The sequence below is a fragment of the Lissotriton vulgaris genome, chromosome 2_1 (genome assembly GCF_964263255.1).
Source record: "Lissotriton vulgaris chromosome 2_1, aLisVul1.2, whole genome shotgun sequence".
Lineage (NCBI taxonomy): Eukaryota > Metazoa > Chordata > Amphibia > Caudata > Salamandridae > Lissotriton > Lissotriton vulgaris.
The window spans coordinates 879,246,919-879,268,454 of NC_141687.1; positions in this window are offsets into that span (position 1 = coordinate 879,246,919).

Consider the following 21,536-nt stretch of genomic DNA (forward strand, 5'->3'; position numbering starts at 1 on the left):
TGATGGTCCTGACTCTCCCAGCGCAGCTCACCTCCCTGCAGCTCTCCTCTCCGGAGGCCGCGACAGCTCAGGTCAGGATTCCCTCTGCCCTCTGCCGACACCTCTCCTTTCAAAGTGGCGTCCGCCAATCATTGCCAGCGCCCATTCCACCATAGGCAGCCCCTCCCCGCAATGCCCCGATCGCCAAAAGGTCCGTCCCGGAGGCTATTACAGACGCATAGCCGCCATCTTGCGTCTGCCTCGCCTCTTTCAGCAGCTGGTCGGAAGAGCAGCGAAAAGCTCCCCAAAATCACCCCTCAGGTCTCAGGGGAGCGCTCAGGTAGGCACACTTTACTTCTCCATGCTCCGGTGGTGTCCACGGGTGCGAGGCCTCATTTTATGCAGGTTCTTATGCGACCAGCACCATCGGCAGCTAAGCCACGCCCCAGATATTCCCAACAATGTGTGAGATGAGGTGACACTTGCCTGGGCTCGCTGGGAGTGACCCTTGACCTTTCAGGTAGTTTGCTCCCTCCCGCTACAGCTCCACCAGCGCTTGTACCCTGCACCCCTGGTCTCTTTGCTGCCCATTCCTGGGTGCTATTTTTCCTCACCCCCCCGGTGCCCACTGCTCACTTTCCCGCCCCTGCTGACCCTGTTGCCCCGTGCCCATTCACTATCCCCTGCCTCCTGCCTCCCACCTGCTTCTCCTTCCCAGCTCCCCTTAAAATTGTGGCAGCTGTGCTGTGAGGAGAGCGACCCTTGACCTTCCAGGTAGGTCGCTCCCCCCGCTGCAGCTCCACCAGCGCTTGTGCCCTGCATCCCTGGTCTCTTTGCTGCCCATTCCTGGGCGCTATTTTTCCTCACCCCCCCGTGCCTACTGCTCACTTTCCCCCCGCAGCTGCCACTGCGGCCCCGCCCCCGCACCCATTCGCTATCCCCTGCCTCCCGCCTCCCAGCTGCTTCTCCCTCCCAGCTCCCCTTAAAATGTCGGCAGCTGCGTGGTGAGGAGAGCGACCCTTGACCTTCCAGGTAGGTCGCTCCCCCCTGCTGCAGCTCCACCAGCGCTTGTGCCCTGCATCCCTGGTCTCTTTGCTGTTCATTCCTGGGCGCTATTTTTCCTCGCCCCCCGTGCCCACTGCTCACTTTCCCGCCGCTGCTGCCCCTGCGGCCCCGCTCCCCGCACCCATTCGCTATACCCTGCCTCCCACCTCCCAGCTGCTCCTCCCTCCCATCTCCCCTTAAAATGGTGGCAGCTGCGCGGCAGCTGTGCTGCCGGGCAGCGGGCGCTGCGCTGGCATGCCAAAGGTGCTGCGCTGGCACACCAAAGGCGCACTAAGGCAAGCCCGTCTGCGCCCGTCAGCGCCTGGGCCGCGCCCAGTGCCAGAACCCCTGGACCCTGCAAACGCCACAACACCAGACTCCACTACAACGCCAGCAGCCGGCCGAAACCACACCTGCTTCCAGGCCACCCCAAAACGGACCCATGGACCCTTCTCCAGCCGCACCTGCAGCTTCACCTGCGACAGAACCACAAAACCTCCAAGGACTGGACCCAACCACCTCCGCTGCATACTCCTCAACACCCGCTCTGCAGGCATCGCGCCGACACCTCCGCCCCAGACGTGGCCTTCCTGACCGAGACCTGGTGGAACGACTCCTCGGCTACAAGATCACCCGCAGGGATCGCGCCAACGGAATCGGAGGAGGAATAGCCATCGTCCACAAGTCCTCCCTCAAGGTTGCCACCCACGCAGACGACACTGTCAACACCGCTGAACACCTGCACTTCCGGATCCACACCGATCCCAATACCACCCTCAGAGGAACACTCATCTACAGACCACCGGACCCCGGGCTCAGTTTAGCGACTCCATCGCACTCGCCTCCACGGACTACATCCTCCTCAGGGACCTGAACTTCTCCCTCGAGAACAACAACAACGCCAACTCCGCCAACCTGATCGACAACCTCGCCCTCAAACAACTCATCACCACACCAACCCACGCCACCGTCCACACGCTGGACCCCATCTTCTCCACAGGCGACCACTGCTGCATTCATTTCACCTCAAGAATCCAACTACGCACCACTGCATCTAACAGCTACCTCGCCGCTGCTGGAGCAAAGTCACCGAAGACTGGCTGATCACCACCCTCGCCCAGAACCCACCCACTGACCCCACCAACCCAGACGCCGCAGCCCGCAACATCAGACAGTGGATCGGCGACTGCGCCAACACCCTCGCCCCACTCAAGAAACCCTCCAACAGCCATGCCAGCAAGAGAGCCACCTGGTTCACCGACGAGCTTAAGACCTCCAAACACACATGCCGGAAACTGAAGAAAATATGGCTCCACGAACACACACCGGACAACCACATAGCCCACAAGGACACCACCCGCAGACATCACCACCTCATCAGATTAGCCAAGAGATCCTCCTTCAAAGACCGCTTGCACAACAACACACACAACAGCAAAGAACTCTTAAGCATCATAAAGGAACTCTCCAACCCCAGCGCCAACGACATCCCACCCTCACAAGAACTGTGCGACTCACTAGCCATCGTCTTCCACCGCAAGATCGCTGACATCCACGACAGCTTCAACACCACAACCACCCGACTACGCCAGACTCCACCTCCCCTGTGAACACCACCAGCGCCATCCGCATGACCTCCTGGTCCAACGTCAACGACAGCGAGACACGCAAGGTCATGAACTCCAGCCACTCAGGATCTCCATCAGACCCGTGTCCACACCACCTATTCAACAAAGCAGATGCATCTATCGCACCCTAACTATGGAAGGCCATTAACATCTCCTTCAAAATAGCTACATTCCCGGAAAGCTGGAAGCACGCCGAAATCAACACCCTCCTCAAGAAGCCCAAGGTGGACCCCAAGGACTTCAACAACTTCCGGCACATCTCCCTGCTCCCGTTCCCGGCAAAGGTCATCGAGAAAGTCGTCAACAGGCAATTGGCCCGCTGCCTGGTAGATAAAAACATCTTGGACCCATCCCAGTCCGGATTCTGAAGAAACCACAGCACAGAGACAACCCTCATCACCGCCACAGACGACATGAGGTGCCAACTAGACAACTGTGAAACATCAGCCCTCATTCTCCTGGACCTGTCGGCCGCCTTCCACACTTTCTGCAATCGCACTCTAAAGACACGCCTCCTAGAAGCCGGAATCCAAGAAAAGGCCCTTGACTGGACCACGTCCTTCCTCTCCGGCAGAACCCAGAGCGTCCGCCTCTCACCCTTCCGATCCGAAGCCACCGACATCATCTGCGGCGTCCCCCAGGGCTCATCCGTCAGCCCGACGCTGTTCAACATCTACATGGCCCTCCTTGCACAAGTGGCCCGCCATCACGGCCTCAACATCATCTCCTATGCCGACGACACCCAGATCATCCTCTCCCTCACCAAGGACCCACACACCGCCAAAACCAACCTCCAGGAGGGAATGAAGGCCGTCACCAACTGGATGAGGAGCAACCGTCTGAAGCTGAACTCGGACAAGACGGACGTACTCATCCTCGTACCCACCCCCTCAGCCTGGGACAACTCCTGGTGGCCGACCACACTGGGAACAGCACCAACACCCACCGATCATGCACGCAACCTAGGATTCATCCTCGACTCCTCCCTCTCCATGGCTAAGCAGGTCAACGCTGTCTCCTCCTCCTTCTACAACACCCTCCGCATGCCCCGCAGGATCTACAAGTGGATCCCGACCGAAACAAGAAGAACAGTGACACATACCCTCGTCAGCAGCAGACTGGACTCAGCAACGCACTCTATGCAGGAATCCCAGCCAAACACCTACGACGACTACAATGCATCCAAAACGCCTCACCCCAACTGATCGTCAACGTCCCCGCCGTAGCCACATCACCTCCCACCTGATAGACCTACATTGGCTCCCGTCAACAAGAGGATCACCTTCCAGCTCCTCACCCACGCACACAAAGCACTCCATAACGCCGGACCAGCCCACCTTAACAGCAGACTCAGAATCTACACCCCCACCCGCCAGCTCCGCTCCGCCAGCCTCGTCCTAGTCACTGTCCCCCGCATCCAATGAATGAGGCTCTTCAGGCAGTAGCAGCACCCCCCCCCCCTCCCCTCAGCGTCTTGAGACCCTCACAGGTATGTAGCGCGCTCTACAAGTACTCTGATTGATTGAACACTGTGGAAGGAGGAAAATTATGGCTCTCGAGACTCATGGACTGCGAATAAATAGGTGGTGTATGCTGAGTGTCACAGGAGGGGCCATGTTTCACCACCCCCTTTTCTCCTGTGGCTGGTATTGGAAGAGTTTTTTCTTTATATTGTTTGGTTAGCAGAGAGTCTGTTTGAATAGAAGCATGTGGTGGTACGTGGTGGTATGTATGATTTGTGAGAGAGTGTGAAAAAAGTGAAGTGGCAGGAGTGTGGGTTCTGCCCAGAGTCAGCAACTCGGTTGATATCACTGGGTGGAGCTTCTCCCACCAAAATTGCTGACTTCGATGGTTGACTGCAAATTGCAGGGGTTGGGGGAGATAAGCCTGTAGAGTGGATTGAGAGGTTCTATCAAGGCAGGGCTCAATGGGGCTCTCCTATTTGGGGAGACACATGATGGTCAATTATGTTTACCCGGTGGGACGGTTATGATGTTTGGTGTTAGTTCTGTTTTGTTTTTCCTGCAACTGCTTGTGTAGTGGAAGCTGGGGTGGGTTTTAGATGGGGAGGCTGTTGAGCAAATACAAATATGGCTGACCACTTTAAGGTTGTGACGTGGAACGTGCGGGCGCAATTACTATGTCAAGTGGTAGGGTCCAGACCTATCTCCATTGGCAGGGAATAAGGATCGCACTTCTGCAGGAGACACATCTGATGGATAGTGATGGTCAGAAGATGCAGAGTAAATGGAAAGGGCAGTTGTTATCAGCTACCGTTTCTGTTTACACCCAGGGGGATTCAATTTGGATCGCCCCACATGTTCCATTTAGTGTTCAGAGTTTTAAAGCAGATATTGAGGGTAGATACCTGTTGTTACATAACACTGTAGATGAGCGAGAGGTGTGCTTCTTGAACGTGTATGCTACCACTGCAGATGATGGTGACTTTTATCTTGCACTGGAGCGGCAGCTCCTCCCTTATATTGGGATCCCCCTGTTATGGGCTGGGGATTTTAATTGTGTGGTGGATGGGGACAGTGATCGCCATCCCCTGAGATGAGGTTTGAAGCCGAACATGGTGTCCGTGCTGCAGGGAGTGATGGAGTGCATGGGCTCTCTGGATTCTTGGCTCAACACTCACCCGTAGTCCAGAGAGTACACTTGCTATGCCCCAACTCATGCAGTATATATCGCCACCTAGATAGATTCTTGTTGTCGTTGGATCTTTCCCCCGAGATAATTGATACCCAGATTCTTGGCAGATTTCTTTTTACCATGCACTGCTGCTTTTGGACTGGGTAGGGGGTGCGGACAGACCCAGGGTGCTGTTGTGGTGCCATAAGACACGTGGTTACACACAGCTCAGTGAAGAGCTTAGAGCTGTGACAGTTGGCTATTTTGAGGCCAACTGGTCCACAACGGCACTCAGAGGGGTGGAAAGGGATGCCCTAAGGCAGTGACTTGGGGCAGTGTCTGTCTCATGTCAACGGCACCATGCACCAGCTTGTAATACAACTAACTGATGAGGAGCTGCATTTGACTGCCCTCCAGCAAGTTAGCCCCACACTGAGGGAGTGATGGGGGCACTGTTGTCAGCACAGGGATTGGTGGGGGAAACCTTGAATAGGTTACACTGCCTGGTACGACGTGATTACCAAGAATTGCTTTATAGGGAGGTAGACAAAGCAGGGCTCCCCTTGGAATGGTTGCTTAAGAGACCCCAGTAATCCTCTCACTGAAGCAACAGGATGTATCTATCATGCCTCACAGGCTGGCATCAATCTTCTCCTGCAGAATCATCTTGCGTCTGTTTAAGGTGAAGGGGGATAGTTTGTTGGTGGGAACCAGAAGCTTTTTGGATGGCCTTGCACTTCCTCACCTCAGGACTGCTCAGGGGGAGACTCTGGAGAGAGAGCTCCTGGAGGAGGAGTTGCAGGAAGTGATTTGGGTCATGGCTTGGGTTATGGCTTGATTCAGGACGCTGTGCCTGGACTTACTCCCAGAAGAGTACTATCAGGCATTCTCTATATTACTCCTACCCCGTCTATTGGAAAAGCTTTGTGACGCATGGGAGCATGGAACGCCACGTCAGTCTAGGTGTGAGGCCGAAATAAATATGATCCCCAAGCTGGGTAAAGATCTGTTAAATCCTGTATTGTTGAGACCACTTTCGAAGTTTGGGGTGGACACTAAGATACTAGCGAAAGCCCGCACAACTAGATTGTGCAGTGCGGTGTCTCACTTAGTGCACAGGGATCAATGTGGTTTCACACCTGGTAGGGGGATCCACATTACTCCGAGGAGGTTATCACACATGCTTCATTCCATTGCAGATGGGGAACAGGTGGTGACATTGATCGCCTTGGATATCGAAAAGGCAGTCAATGCCCTTAACTGGCAGTATCTCTGGGAGGTTCTCCCGATGGTGGGTCTTGGCCTGGTCTTCTTGTACTGGCTGTAGCTGCTTTCTGCTGACCCTGTCACCGAGTGTGATCTAGGCAGGTAGTGTTCGATAGTATTCCTATTAGATGGGGCACTAGGCAGAGTTGGCCCCTCTCACTGCTCGGTTTTGCATTAGCAATTAAGCCTATAGCAATCCGCCTTTGCAATGACATTGTGGATTGGGGTATAGAGGAGGGTGGTGTGACTTATGTTGTCTCCCCTTATGCACACAAAGCACTTATATATGTAAAAGACATCTGTTGCGGCACTACTGTGGATCATGACTGAATTTGCCACTGAATCTAGTCAACAGGTTCATAAACAAAAGACAACCGGAGCCCTGGAAGGCCAGCACCAGAACAGTTTACCTTTGTGGATACCTCAGTGACTGTGGAAGCGTGACTACGTCAGAGACCGCCATGTCGCTGAGTCAAGGTAAGTGGGATCTACCCATGTCAGGCGTTGTCCATTGTCCACGATCCCCCATTCACTACAGTAGCTCCTGACTGTTCTCTCTTCTCTGCCCGGCACCCCCTATGAGGGCCCTGACTCTGAATCCAACCGCTGCAAGCTCTAACAGCCACCACATCTGATCCAAGGTGGGCACGAGCAGGGCTTCACCATGGACTACACAGGGTTCTACAGAGGCCTGGACATGATGTGCCTGACTTTAATATGGCGGCCGCCTCTGCCTTCATTCCCTCGGCAGCCTAAATGGCAGCCCCATCTCCTTCTCTGGATTACTCCCCCGTTCCTTTTTACCTCTGCCCCCTGGTGAGGACATGTTCTTCTGCTACCTGACTATGTAACTGTAGCCCAAGTTTTGATTCTAAACTGCTTTCCTGAACACTGAGAAGTGAGAAACATGGCTGATGCCCGGTGGAGCTGCTAGACAGCTAAAGAGGAGATTTGCCCTGGTTTCCCCCTCAACCGTCACCTACCCAGCCAGACATTGGGCACAGTTTCTTCTTCTTCTCCCTGCTATGGCTCCTTCTTCCCTCTTACGAATACTCACAACTCTGCTTTTGTTTACTGTACCTTACCATGCTCCTGTAACTGATGTAACTTGTAACTTAACAATCCTTTGGTAAAGTGCTCCGATACCCAGTGTCTAGCCAACGCTATATATAACTGCTCAAATCATATCAAATCAAAAACCATTTTCCCTGATCGCTGAGACCTGAGCAACATGGCTTATACCCGGTGGAGCTGCTAGGCAGCTATAGAGGAGATTGGCCCTGGTTTCCCCCTCGACCGTCACCTACCCAGCCGGACATTGGACACAGTTCTCTCTCATCTCCCTGCTACGGCTCCTTCCTCCCCTCCCTACTACAAATTCCAGCAACATTATTTTGTTCACTGTGCCTCACTATGTTCTTGTAACTGATGTAAACTCTAACGCAAAGATTCGAAATGTAAAGCACTCTGATATCCTCAAGGATCTGGTTCACGCTATATAAAACTTTAAAAATAAATAAATAACCAAAAACAATATTCTTCCCATTGGTGGCGCAGGCACATTTGACCCTGGCCATCCTCCCGGTGACTGAGCTTCAGTGGAACATAGATCAATGCTGCTACTTGGGAGTCAGGTGGCTAACACCACAGAAACTAACTACTGACTTAATAGAGGTAGAATCTTGACTAACCACAAAGAATCAATCACATTTTTTATTTGGTTGCGCCTATCGATCATGGGCAGGGTTACACTATGCAGAATGGTTCAATTGCCCAGATGCTTATATGTGCTACAGAATGTCATGTATGCCGTTCCCAGACACACATTTACAAAATTGAATAGCCTCCTTGGGTCCGTACTGTGGGCCGGTAAGAGGAGCAGGGTTAAATTGGACATACTCAAATTTGATACCGAGCTGGTGGGCCTGGGGTTGCCGAATCTTCAATTGTAATATTTTGTGAGTCAACTACAATATGCAGCACAGTGGTGCCGCAATGGACTGAATAATGAAAAGCCCCTGTTGGGGACGAGGGGATCTGCTACAGTGATTTATGCAGGAAACAAGGTTCCATTTACAAACCCGTTTATTGTCGGACGAGTGGCAGTGACCTGAGAGATACACTGACTCAGGCATTGCACCTGGCAGCCTATGCTAGATTGCTGTCACTCTGCTGGCTGCAACCCTTTTGCGTTATCCAGTCTGTGATGGATATGTCTTGGGGGTCTGAGGGAGGCTGCCTCACGGTCAGTGACCTCTACCTAAATGGGCTTCCAATACGTTCTTAGAGGCACAAGACCTGATTGGTCTTAACTACAGTCAGTTTTGACAATATTTGAAGGTGTCTTGCACGCACCAGGAAATTTGGACAGCTTTTGCTGGGAAACCTGGAATCCAAGAGACTTCAGTAGATATTGGACACCAGGTCGACACAGGGATTGATCTCTCATATTTAAAGAGCCCTCAAAGGTGATTGCCAGACTGACCTGTCAGGGGCTTGTGAAAAGGGGACTGCTGCTCTGCCTCAAGCCACTTTCTGGTGGTGCATGGAGATGAGAGCTTGCCCTAAGCTATCTCAGTTTTACTAATTACATCATGCTTATATGATGCAACAGCAAACACAACAAGAGATTGGATGGACTGTTGAAACTATCAAACCTGGACCAGAAACAAGCATCCTGGGACCCGTTTCGGACCCATGTCTGGGCCTACCCTTGGCCACTTAGGGCGAACATAGCGAACACAAGATGATGGACCACTCACCCCCAATCAAGAGATCTTTGTTTAATCCATCATTATCTTGCTCACTATGCCACCCTAGTTTGGATTAAGCCATACGCAAATCAGTCTTGACCCTGCTCCTCATGGGAATAGTCCAGTCCAAACCTACAGGCCAGGTCTTTCCTGGACCGGAAACAAGACTCCTGGGATCGGTTTCGGGGTATTATTCCCTCATCAGCCAGGCTAGCTTCAATCCATTGGTACAGCAAGCAAGGGACGCACATCTGAGCATACCCTTGGCCAGTTACAGCAAACATAGCAAACAGAACAAGATGATGGACGGAGTGCTGAAACTTTTCAACTACTCACACCCAGTCAAAAGATCTGGGTTTAATTCTTTGTTCTTTTGCTCACTGTGCCACCTCACTTTTAACCCAGCCATATGCGAATCAGTCTTGACCATCTCCTTATGGGAACTGTCCAGCCTCAACTGCCAGGCGAGATCCTCCCTAGACAGGAAACGAGCATCCTTGGCCCAGTTTCAGAGTTTCACCCCTCATCAGACAGGCTAGCTTGAATCCAGTGTCACAGCAAACATGGGACACACATCTGAGCATACCCTTGGCCAGTTAGAGCAAACATAGCAAACAGAACAAGATGATGAACAGAGTGCTGAAACTTTTCAACCACTCACGCCCAGTCAAAAGATCTGGGTTTAATTCTTCGTTCTTTTGCTCACTGTGCCACCTCAAATTTAACCCAGCCATGTGCAAGTCAGTCTTGGCCATCTCCTTATGGGAACCGTCCAGCCAAAACTGCCATGCCCGGTCCTCCCTAGACCGGAAAGAAGCATCCTTGGTCCAGTTTCAGAGTATCACCCGTCATCAGCCAGGCTAGCTTGAATCCAGTGGCACAGCAAGCAAGGGACCCGCATCTGAGCATACCCTTGGCTACTTAGGGGGAACATAGCAAACACAGCAAGATGGAGCTTGGAGTGCTGAAACCTTTCAAGCAATTAGCCCCAGTCAACAGATCTTTGTTTATTTCATCTTTATTTTATTGCTCACTGTGCCACTTCAGTTTGGACCAAGTCATATGCAAACCAGTCTTGATCCTGCTCCTCATGGGATACAGTTCAGCCTGAACTGCCAGGCCAGGTCCTCCTTGGACGAGAAACAAGCATCCTGGGCCCAGTTTCGGGGTTTCACCCCTCATCAGCCAGGCTAGCTTGAATTCAGTGACACCGCAAGCAAGGGACCTACATCTAAGACAAACATAGCAAACACAACAAGATGATGGATGGAGTGCTGAAACTTTTCAACCACTCACCCCCATTCAAAAGATCTGAGTTTAATACATTGTTCTTTTGCTCCCTATGGCCTCCCAGTATAATGCCACAGCAGGTACAGAGAATCAACAGAGCTCAGTGTGTTATGGTTTCTCTCATCCGCGGATCGCAGCAGCGCTAGGTGAGAAACCGCAACGCTATCTGAACTACAATTCCCAGCATTCCATGCGGTCCGTAACGCACGCCTCGCCTTACCTGTAAATAAAGACAGCGCCGAAGACACCGGCATTGCCCATTATTCTTGCCTGGTAACCGCAAGAGTTGGTATCCGGAACTCCGGTAAGACCCTTCTTGTTTCTTGCACATTTTGGACCGCTGGTACCCCGTTCTGGGTTGGGTACAAATCTGGTAAGGCTCCGGATTGGAAACGCGCGGACTGCGTGTTCTAGTGGGGGGCATTAGGAAGGTTTATACGAACACTTTCTTCCTGTTGGAAGAGATGCGCGTTCGCCGTCTCTTTGCAGGGAGAAAGCAAAGACCGAGCTATACATGCTGCCGGGAAAGACGTTTGAGTAAGGCTCTTTTTGTGATGATACGAAGCCTTAAGAACGATAAATGCAACAGTTTCGGCTCAGACAGCTTACAGGTTTTTTTGCTCAGTACATTGCTCACGTGTCAGTCTAGAGTTCCTAGACGCCTGTGAATTAAAGGAACTGTGCTGGTTCAGCAGACTTCGTTAAGAGGATATTAACCTTGCCTGCTGTGCTTTTATGATTTGTCTCCACAACGTTTTGTCTATCTTTTCACCCCAACACAGGAGAGACGATTGTGGGGTTGCCTATCAGAGGTATTTGTATAAACAACAGAAATGAGAACATTCGTTGTTTGGTATGTTGATGGAATGCCTGTAGTTTAGTCCAGCTAACAACGGGATGACAGTTACATTGTATGTTTTGGGTCTTCCTCTGCAGTTGGTTACAAACCCTGATACCACCCTGAATCTCTTCTCCTAGGTTTAAGGTCCGCTGTATTTTCCTTTTTAGGTAGGGGTGTACCTATAAAATATAATTCAAGACAGGAAAGAAAGAGGGTGGTCCTATATTGGAGGTGCGGGGTATATTCTAATTGTCTGCTATTCTCTGGGATTTGAGAGGTGGTGCTGGAGGTTTATGAGAGTTCACGAATATGCCAATGGAGTCCTCCATCACCCACAGACCACTTGGGGAACTCGTGACGCCCCCGCACATGACTACAAAGAGCTATTGAATGCTCTCCCTGACTTGGTGCTCGTTAAGCTTCAGGTGGCCATCGACTAGATACAGCCCCTTGCACTGGAGGTGCAGAAATAGATACTGGATCTGCAGGAAAGGGGCAAAGAAGAAAAGAGGAGTTTGCAGGCAGTGCAAACTGATGAACATACAGAAAAGGATTTTGACAGGTGGGCAGATATGTTGGATAATTTGGCTGCAGTGGACCTAGTGGCAGACAACGCTCTGGTCCCCTGCCAGGACTCTAACTCTGCGCCCACCCCAGTGGAAGGTTGGTTGGTGGCCACATGAGATGGATTTGGATGAATGAATTTTCGCAGATATGGTGAGATTTAGTGCGGACCAGGGACTGGAGGCTGATGTGGTGGTTGCTAATGCCTCCCCTCTCGATACTCTAACTCTTGTGAATGGAAGTTTGTTTATGTATCCGCTCACTGCTCCTGCTAGTTTTTCGTTGAGGTACTATTTTTGTTTGATGATAGTAACGTACAATGTTAATTTCCTAAACTTGGATATTGCCCACACTTACTGCCTTGCTTCTCTATTTGAACTGGACACTTTTGTATTGTGCAAAATGCTAATTAATTGGTTTTGTGTACCTTGCCTAATACACTGATTATGATAGAAAAAACTGTGAGAAATTAGTTTGGCATTCACCAACGGAATGACCTATTTATTTCCTTTAGCAAAATGGAAGAGAGAAAACAGATTTCATTAACATATGCGCAAATGGAGGTAGAACCCTGCTTCAAAATAAGGCTACTTTTTCTAATATTGTGTAAGTGTAGGAAAGGAGGATCTACTTCTATGGTTACCTCCACCTTTTGCCTGGTGCTAAGCTGTATTTTGACTGGCCTGGCTGGGATCCTGCTAATAAGACCCCAGTCTAACTGCTTTCTCCCCAAATTGTTGTGTTGAGTACTTAGGTACACTTCAGATTGGATACTAGGGGACCCTCATCAGTCCCTAATATATGGTCCTAAGGTACCCAGGGAATGGGTACCCCAGAGGTCTCCCATGGGCTGAAGAATGCATTATGCCTCCAATAGGAGACCATGCAAAATGGATCTATAGGCCTGCCATTGCAGCCTGTGTAAATTGGTGCTTGCACCACTTACTTAAGATATAGGTTTACTATATCTAAGGGTCACTGCACTTAAAACCTATAAGCCACCCCTGTAGCAGGCGTTTGCAAACCTGAAGGCAGGGTGGTTTTTTTCTAAGTGAGAGGGTGCCCCTGCATGAGCAGGACACCCCTGCAGCATACGGAGTCCATTCTCCCGGGTTGTCAGTGGAGCACCCATATACTATATTGAGGGGCACTGCATAATTATTACGCGATGACCATCTCGAAAACGGCTGAAACCAATCCTATCATGTTTGATATCAAACATGTTGGAATCCAAGCACTGTAAGAGCCCTCCATTAGGCTCTCAGTTTTCCCGGTACCAGTCTTCTAGACTTCCGCACAGCACAAAATGGTTGCTGCCAACCAAAGACACATTTCTGCCCTCCTGCTGCTGAACCAAGCTCCAGTAGAGGAAGGTGGAACAATGGGCATCCTGCCACTGGGAGGTGTGGCCACCTCCCAGACACGTGTTAATGTATTGGGACCGGGTGGGTGCGCTTGCCAGCGCCAGAAAGTCTGCATGAGGGGTACACTTGGTGTCCCTGTGCATAGTGCAGTTCAAACCAGTTCTGAGAACCGTTGGTTTCTGCTCTGGCACAAAACTGGACAAAGGACATGGAGTTACCTCCCCCTGTCCAAACTCTCCCCTGGGAGGGTCCCCTGAATCTTCCCAACCCTTTCCAGTCTGCTGCATCATCTGTGCCCTGGCACTATACAGGAACCTTCCAAGGTCTGTGAAGCATCAAAGACACCTGAAGTAATCTCCCTTGGAGTGAAGTAGTCACTCCCCTGCATTTGCAGGCACTGTAACTAATGTTAACCAGTCTGCAGATCCTGAGCTCCTTCGGACTCCGTGGGCTCTGAAATACAGGTGGTGGTTTTCCACAGCTCCCGAGGGCTTTCCTGCCCTCTCGCCAAGTTTGAGGCCATTGGGGGTTGTCTAAGACCTCTTAAATCACCATAAAGGTTGTCTGGACTGGTACAGTGTGGCCACTTACATAAGTGGACATCATATACCAGGCTAGCTTCTCACAGTAAGTCACCTTAAATTGTACCATCTTTACTTCAGAGGCCTTGATTAAGAGTGCCCCAGTACCAGATACAATAATTACCACACTCAATAAAATCCTATACCGAGGTATCGGAGGTGGGTGTGATAATTATTGCTTACTCTCAGTTTTCTTAAAATGGGCCATAGCATGGGGATTATTACGCTTAACACTTCAAAATCCTCCAATCACTGTATTTTTTGGGTATTTTCTCCCTCTAAATATTGGCAGATTTGAGTGAAAAGGTCCCTGGGGAAATTGTGGGCCTGACAGTAGTAACTACATATATTGGAATTAACTGTGTGCATTAATCAAAGTCTATGACAGATTCAATTTTAGGGACGTTTTGTATACTGCATGATGCTATGCATTCAGTGCCAACCTCTACCTACTCTCCTATAGCACTGTATGTTTCCCTTATATTTTCTTTGATGTAGTAGGAAGACAGATGTGAATAGCAATTGACAGAGGTACTTAGAATCCAACTAGATGTGAGGATGGATTTCTACTTGCTTGTATTCTTTTTTTTTTTTTATTTTAAAACATTTTTATTTTCCAAAGCATTAATTACACAGATGCGACATTATCAACTCCCACCCCCCTCTACTGCAGAAATACACTTCAAGAACGTAAAAGTAGATGCCAACAAGTTAATTATACACTTAAACACACTGGGTAAGCAAAAAAGGAAATTACAATCAGCAAAGGAAATAAAAAGTAAAAGAAAAAGGGAGAGAACATAGCCCAGCCCTGACCTGTTTTTAAGCTACATCCTTTAGTGCAATGTGTCCCTAAGTTAGCAGATAGGAAAATGTATCCATTTGAGCCAGTCTGATCCAGCCAGGTAGTTAGAGGTTCCCAGATGTCTAATCCCCTCCTTTGCTCTTTGCGGCCTTTTTTGGCATAGACAGCCTTCTCAAGGTGGTAAGTCGCGACTAGTTTGGCCAGCTATTGAGAGAAAGGAGGAGGGTCTACATCTATCCATATTTAGGCTATACAGATCCTCCACACTGTCATTGCTACGAAAATGAGTGCCCCGCCTTTTTGCCTACTAACCTCCTTTTGAGTCCCTAATAGGATAGTTGTAGGAGTCAATTCTATGGCCTGGGAGACAACCTTCCCAAGAAAGTCCTGTATTTTGACAAGGAGCGGGGTGAGTTTGGGCAGGTGGAAAACATGTGTACTGCATTGGCACCGAACTCCGAGCACCTAGGGCACAACGTCCCCTTGCCTATTACCCATTTGGCAACTCTGCTATGAGTGATGTATAAAAAGAAAATAGCATTAAAATATTGCGCCTGTAGTTTGGCCGACAGCAAGTCGCTCTGAGCAAGTTTCAGCGCATTATAAAACGTGCTGTGAGGGACTTCCAATTTTGTTTGCAATTTGTCTACTATTCTGGGTAGATCATCAGAAGTTTGACTATTTATTGCAGAGTATATAGACCCAATCCGAGGGGTTACTGGGGCCCTTAAATTTTCAATAATTTCTATTGTCACAAACCCAGCGGGTCCGCCAGACTTTCGAGACAGAAAATCGCGTATTGTGAAATACTTTGCTTTTTAGTCCATATTTACTTTGAAGCTCTGTAAAGGATTTAACTCCTTCACTAGAGATTAGGTCTACCAGCTTTAAGATGCCGGCTTTATACCAGTCTTGCAAATAGGACCTATCAAAAATAGCAGGCAAGTTGCAGTTCGTGCTGATAGGGGAGAAGTAGTTTAGTCTTCCAACCCCATAAATCTTACGGACATTGCAAAAGACCTTAAAGGAGTTCATCAGTGTCTTGAATCTAACTCGCTTGTAGTATCCAAAGGATATTTGTCTGAGAAGACAGCCATGGGCCTAATCTCCTAGCAATAGTTAAAATGGCAAAGGAAGCCCAATAGAAGGAGAGAAGGAGTGTTCCTTCACTAGTTCCGTACTATATTGCAGAACTGAAGCCCAGAAATAGAGCACTATGTGGGGGAAAAGCCCAACCACCCCCTCCCTGGGAAGAGACAGTCGCTTTAATGCCCGCCTGGGTCGTGACTAAGCCCAAATGAATTGTGTAAAGGGTTGCTGGAATTTCTGCAGCATGGTTTTATTGAATTCCAGTGGGATGAATCAGAAAAAGTAGAGTAGCTTTGGGAAGTAGGTCATTTTAATTACGTTGCATCTACCCACCAGAGTCATGTGTAGGTTGTTGATTCGATTAAGAGCTCTCTTTGTTTCAGTTGCCGGAGAAGTTAGATTTTCAGCCACAATTTCATCCATATTAGCAGTTATAGTCACTCCCAGGTATTTGGCCTTTGTAACAATCCGGCTATCTATCCAGTTGATTTCTTTATTTACTACTATTTGGGTTTTCTTTTTATTCAGTGAGTACCCCGAGATTTTCCCAAATTTTTGTGCCTCCAGTTCCAATACCAAAATAGCGCTCTCGGGCTCTGAGGTAGTTATGGCCAAATCGTCAGCGTAAGCCATGATTTTAGTGTCCCATCCACATCTGCTTACTGCCTGAATTACTGAATTATTTTCTATTTTCTTGATTAGGGGATCTATATAAAGGGCACAAAGCAAGGGGGAGCATGGACACCCTTGCCTGGTGCCCCGAAAGATGTTAAATTGCTCAGTGAGCCGCCCATTTATTGAGACGCAGGCTGTTGGGTTCCGATACAAAGCTTGTACAGCTTGTGTTTGTTTTGGTCCAAAGCCCATCCTTCTCATGACGCCCCAGAGAAACTGCCAGGAGACCCGATTGAATGCTTTTTCAGCATCTAATAAAATTAGTGACCTCGGGTCTCCTGTTACTTGTGCTGCTCAAACAAAGTAATGGCCCGCCTAATATGTGCGGCAGTGCTTTTCTTGGGAATTAATCCATGTTGCTATTCTGAGACCAAGGACTCGACTACTGAGGATATTCTCATTGGAAGGATTTTAGAGAAGACTTTTGAGTCGCAGTTTATGAGTGTGTTTGGTCTGTATGAGCCCATCTCTAAAGGTGACTTATCTTTTTTAGGGAATAAGGAGATTTTGGCATTGGACCAGGAGGCGGGGGGGCCCATTAAAAGTAGAGGTTACTACGATAGAAAAGATGTGTTTTGTTTGGGGAGCAAACATTTTATAAAATTCCACAGGGATACTGTCCACTCCTGCGGCATTCTCATCTGGCAAGTCGGCTAAATCTTCGGCAATGTCTTCCCAAGTCGGGGTAGCATCAAGCTGATCACAATTTTCCTGGCTAAGCTGCATTAGTTTCACCTTTTCTATGTATTTAACAATCTTGTCTTCTCTTGAGTCGGCTGGCCTACTATTCTCTTCTACATACAGATCAGAATAGAATTCTCAAACGCCTTCTTGTATTTTACTGGGATCACTAGTCTCTTCTGCTGTTGGAAGTTGGATTGACAGTATTTCACTGCCTGTAGTCTGCTGCCTGGTTTTAATGGCTTTATGATGACCAATAAGGTCGCTACATTCATAATTTTTTCCCTGCATTGTTGCCCACTTAGCTGCAGTCTTTTCTGCAAATACTGACCCTATTTCAGCTTTTATATGTATTACTTCAGTTTGGATAGTCTCTGTAGCCCCTCCTGCTTGAACCATTTGGACTAGTTTCACCTCTGCTTTTTTTTAACTGTTCCTGGAGATCACAGATTAGCAGTTTTTCCTTCTTATTTTTCCTAATTGAAAACCTAAGAGTTTCTCCCCGAATGCCAGCCTTTGGCGTGTCCCACACTATCATAATTGGGGCCGTTCCCATGTCTATCTCAAAAAATTCTTGGATCCATACTTGTGTGACCAATATCCAACATCTTGTAGTAGTACTCTCTCAAAGCTCCATCCTGTGTGGTAGTCCCCATAACTTTAAGCCCTAGTGAATTCAATAGGTGTTTTTGTGAGCCCTCTATGTGAGTTTCCTGAAAGCAGACAATATCATCCCCCAACGAGCGTAAACCTTTCGCTACTTTTTGTCTCTTTTTAGCTTCATTCAGCCCACATATGTTTGCTGAGACGAATCTAAGAGTATTTATCTTAGTCATTTGAATATTTTAAAGAAAATTAAACCAAAAAGTTCTTGATCTCTTGAGTACGCCGACTTAGTAATTTTATTGACTTTGCCCAGTGTTTAAATAAGTAGTTGTGTGTAGAAAAGAATAAAGAAAGTGTCCTTGATCCCTTTGTTTCATTCTGACTACCTCCCTCCCCACCCCGTCCCTCCCCCCTCTCTTTGAGCAATCAGGAATGACCTGAATGATGTTAGGCAGGAGTGAGTCTCTGCCGCTGACCACGTCTTAGACATTTTAAGTATGCGTTCGGCTATTCCCCATCAAGGTTAGTATAGAGGGCTTCTAAATAGGCAAGCCTTAAGTTCTTAATAGGGCTGTTCTATGGTAAGGAAACCCAAGAAGATAAGGAATGAAAAAGAAGAGATCCTTTCTTTACCCTCCCCTACCCAAAAGCATTATTATAATCTCCTTAGCTTGAGCCCTTCTTAGACTTGATCTCTCCCAGGTATTCACCAGCCTTGATTTCAGATGAAAAGGTTTTAAAACCCCCATTAAAAATTACTTTAAGTCTGGCAGGGTTCATTGAGTACACCTGTGCTCCCAGCTGCTGGAATGGGGAGATTAACTGACGCAGACGCCATCTTCGTTCTACCGTCTGGTGGCAAAAGTCGGGTTTCGCAAAAAATGTTACCCATTAGACCCCTTCTGGGAATTTGGACCGGCCTGTTCATATACAAGTTGCCTAAGAAGAAAGTTTCCAAAGTACACCAGGAACGCTGTTGGTTGTCCGCCCGCTGGACTGCCGCTGTCATGTTGTCGTCATATGTTGAAAGGAAAGCGATATGCCCTCTGCACCTCATGGTCCCAGTCCCAGGCTGAATGTTCGAGGAAGGATTCTTGTAATAGTATTACTATGTAGCTCCTAGGGTCTTCTCCTTCCTTCCTTAAGGGATTCCAAGCAAGCAAAGGTTATATCTGCGCTGCCGATTTTCCTGTTCCTCCATTTTAGTCATGATATCCACTAGACAAGCAGTGTTGGATTCACTCTGCTTTCTAATGGCTGTGACCTCCGTTTCCAGACATTCTGTGCGCCCTTGAACCATGGAGACACGTCGCTTATGTCAGTACAAATTGTATTCAATCTTCTCACGCCTCCTTGCAGTTTTTTAGCAGCGCCTTTAGCTGCGCGATTATCCGCCCGAGCCTCTTCTTGGAATTCTTTGATAGAGGCTAGGATCAAAGCTAGTGAGGGTTCAGTAGTGTCTGCTGATGCGCTCTTCGTATTTTCCCACATCGTCGTGTGAGAGTCATCTTCTTCCAGAGGGTAGGACATCTATGAGTCTGAGTAGTCCCACTTGAGCTGGTTATGTCTTTTGGCCTTGCTTCTTGCCTTCCTGGGATGATGCACTGTTCCTGTGTCCTTGGACGACTCCTCGCTGTCATATTCGCTGGTGTTAAACTCACCTTCTGAGGAGGTCCCAGTGCCATTCGATACCGAGTAGAGATTTTCGCCCCCGTCTCTGGTGTCAATGGAGTTTGCGGGCCAGAGGCAGCTTCTAGGCCCTGGGGTTTTAGAGGTATTCTCCAGGTTGCTCGTGGTGGAGCACCCTCCTATTTCTTGGGCTACGGGGGCTAAAGTTAGCTGGCTCCTTTGACCAGTTAGTCCCCTAGCATCACTTTCAACCTGGGGACAGAGAGGAGCTGTCAAGTTATCAGCCAAAACTTGCAAGGCACTAGTAGCTCCTGCGTCAGCTTGTTTTGCTTCCGCAGGGTTCGCCTTAGCTGGAATTGTCTCTTGCTGCTTGATTAGCGCAGGTGATTGAATAGTTGGCAAGTCCAAGGGGGCACTCTCGGGGGGAGGTGTGTGAAGCAGTCTTAGAGCCTATGACAGGAAGCGGTCCCTTAGCCCCAATAAACATTTTTGCAATTAAAGACTGGGCACCCACTAAGTCCTTGTGTACACCGCCTCCTCCGAGCCTCCCCATCAGCTTCTTGTTGGCACTGACCTCGCATTTGGATTTGATGGCAGTCTCTCCTGGACCCGCGTCTCCGGTGTCAGCGCTGGCAATGGCTGTTTTTGCCTTGCTATTCTTCCCCGTCTTGGCTTCCCTGGTGTTCATGGTCCAAGAGCAGCTCCGGTGCCGCCACCGGCCTCTCTCCTGCACTCGTGATTCAAGGTTCGGGAGGGCTGGAGCGGCTGAATCGAGTAGCCAAAGTGTGGCCCACCAAACAATCCAGAGAAAGAGCAGTGATCGCGACCTCCGTACAGGCAGCACCCGGGGATCCTGATGGATTTTAAGATTAGCCGCAACCGTGTCCGCAACGGCTATTATGAACACAGCCTGCTGAAGCTCAAGCCGGTCGTCTGCAGTCTCCTCGCTGTTTGTCTCTGCATTGCAGGGCATCTAGCCGATCAACGATGTGACTGGCGTTAGCGGCCGAGCAGCGTGAGTTCTCACTCTGACTCCATCTTCTACTTGCTCGTATTCTTTTGTGGCCTACGTGGCTTGCAGGTGATCTGGCAAGTGCCCGCCTGTTAATTTCTACTTTGAAGAGCCCTCTAAAACACAGGAGAATGGATTCTGCTCTTAAATTATTGTTCAGATTATTCATTTGTGAAGGGTTGTACTCTAATTGATCTACCTCACTCCTTATGTTATTTGAAGTTATAATTGAACACATGGCTCTGCTACAGATGGAGTAAGGAACCAGATTTTGAGGTAGGCTGTGCCAGTACACTAACATGATTCATGAATGGTGCAAAGAACCTTGGATTTCTCTCTCGACTCCACAAGAGGACAGTGCAGTGTCCCCAAAGCCAGTTTTTTGATAAATCAACTTTAATGAATTGTATATAAAAGTAAACATGAACCATTAGTTTTGGCATTGACATACAATAGGTACTGAGGCATCATGAAGCAGCATCCTGGTCCCCACAGCAGCTGCTAGTCGCCTACTAGCCCGTAATGTACCTTAACTTTTAGCATGTTTCTAGGGGCAACAGGTTTTTAACACCAATCCACTCCCAACCGCCACTCCTACAAGGTAAACAGCAGTGGGGATCTCCACTTGCATGCAATGTCACATTTGATGACCACTGCGGCAACTTTACCCATTATCCGATCATATCATCGGTATGTGATCATATACTGTTTGCCCAGTATGTCCAAAAGTGCCACCACCCTGGGCATCAGAGCGACTCGTTGCCTAAGGACTTGGGCAAGTGTCCCCTCAATTCCTCACCAAAACCGCAATATGTTAGGGCAAGCCCATATCATGTGAAATAAGTCTGCATCAGCATGGGTGCATTGAAAGGAAGTAGGGTGGGGAATCTTGCCAGCATTCCAATGACAGTGGGGTGTGAAGTACGTGGCATACAAATAATTCATCTGGATCAGTCGAAGTGAAGCAAAAATGACAAATTCTTAGGATTTTATCTGGGTATCTTGCTAGTCAACATCCTAAAGGGGTCCCACCAACTCTTCCCATTTTGCTTTGGGGGAGATAAATGCATCAGGGACGTTTGCGACTAGTGATAG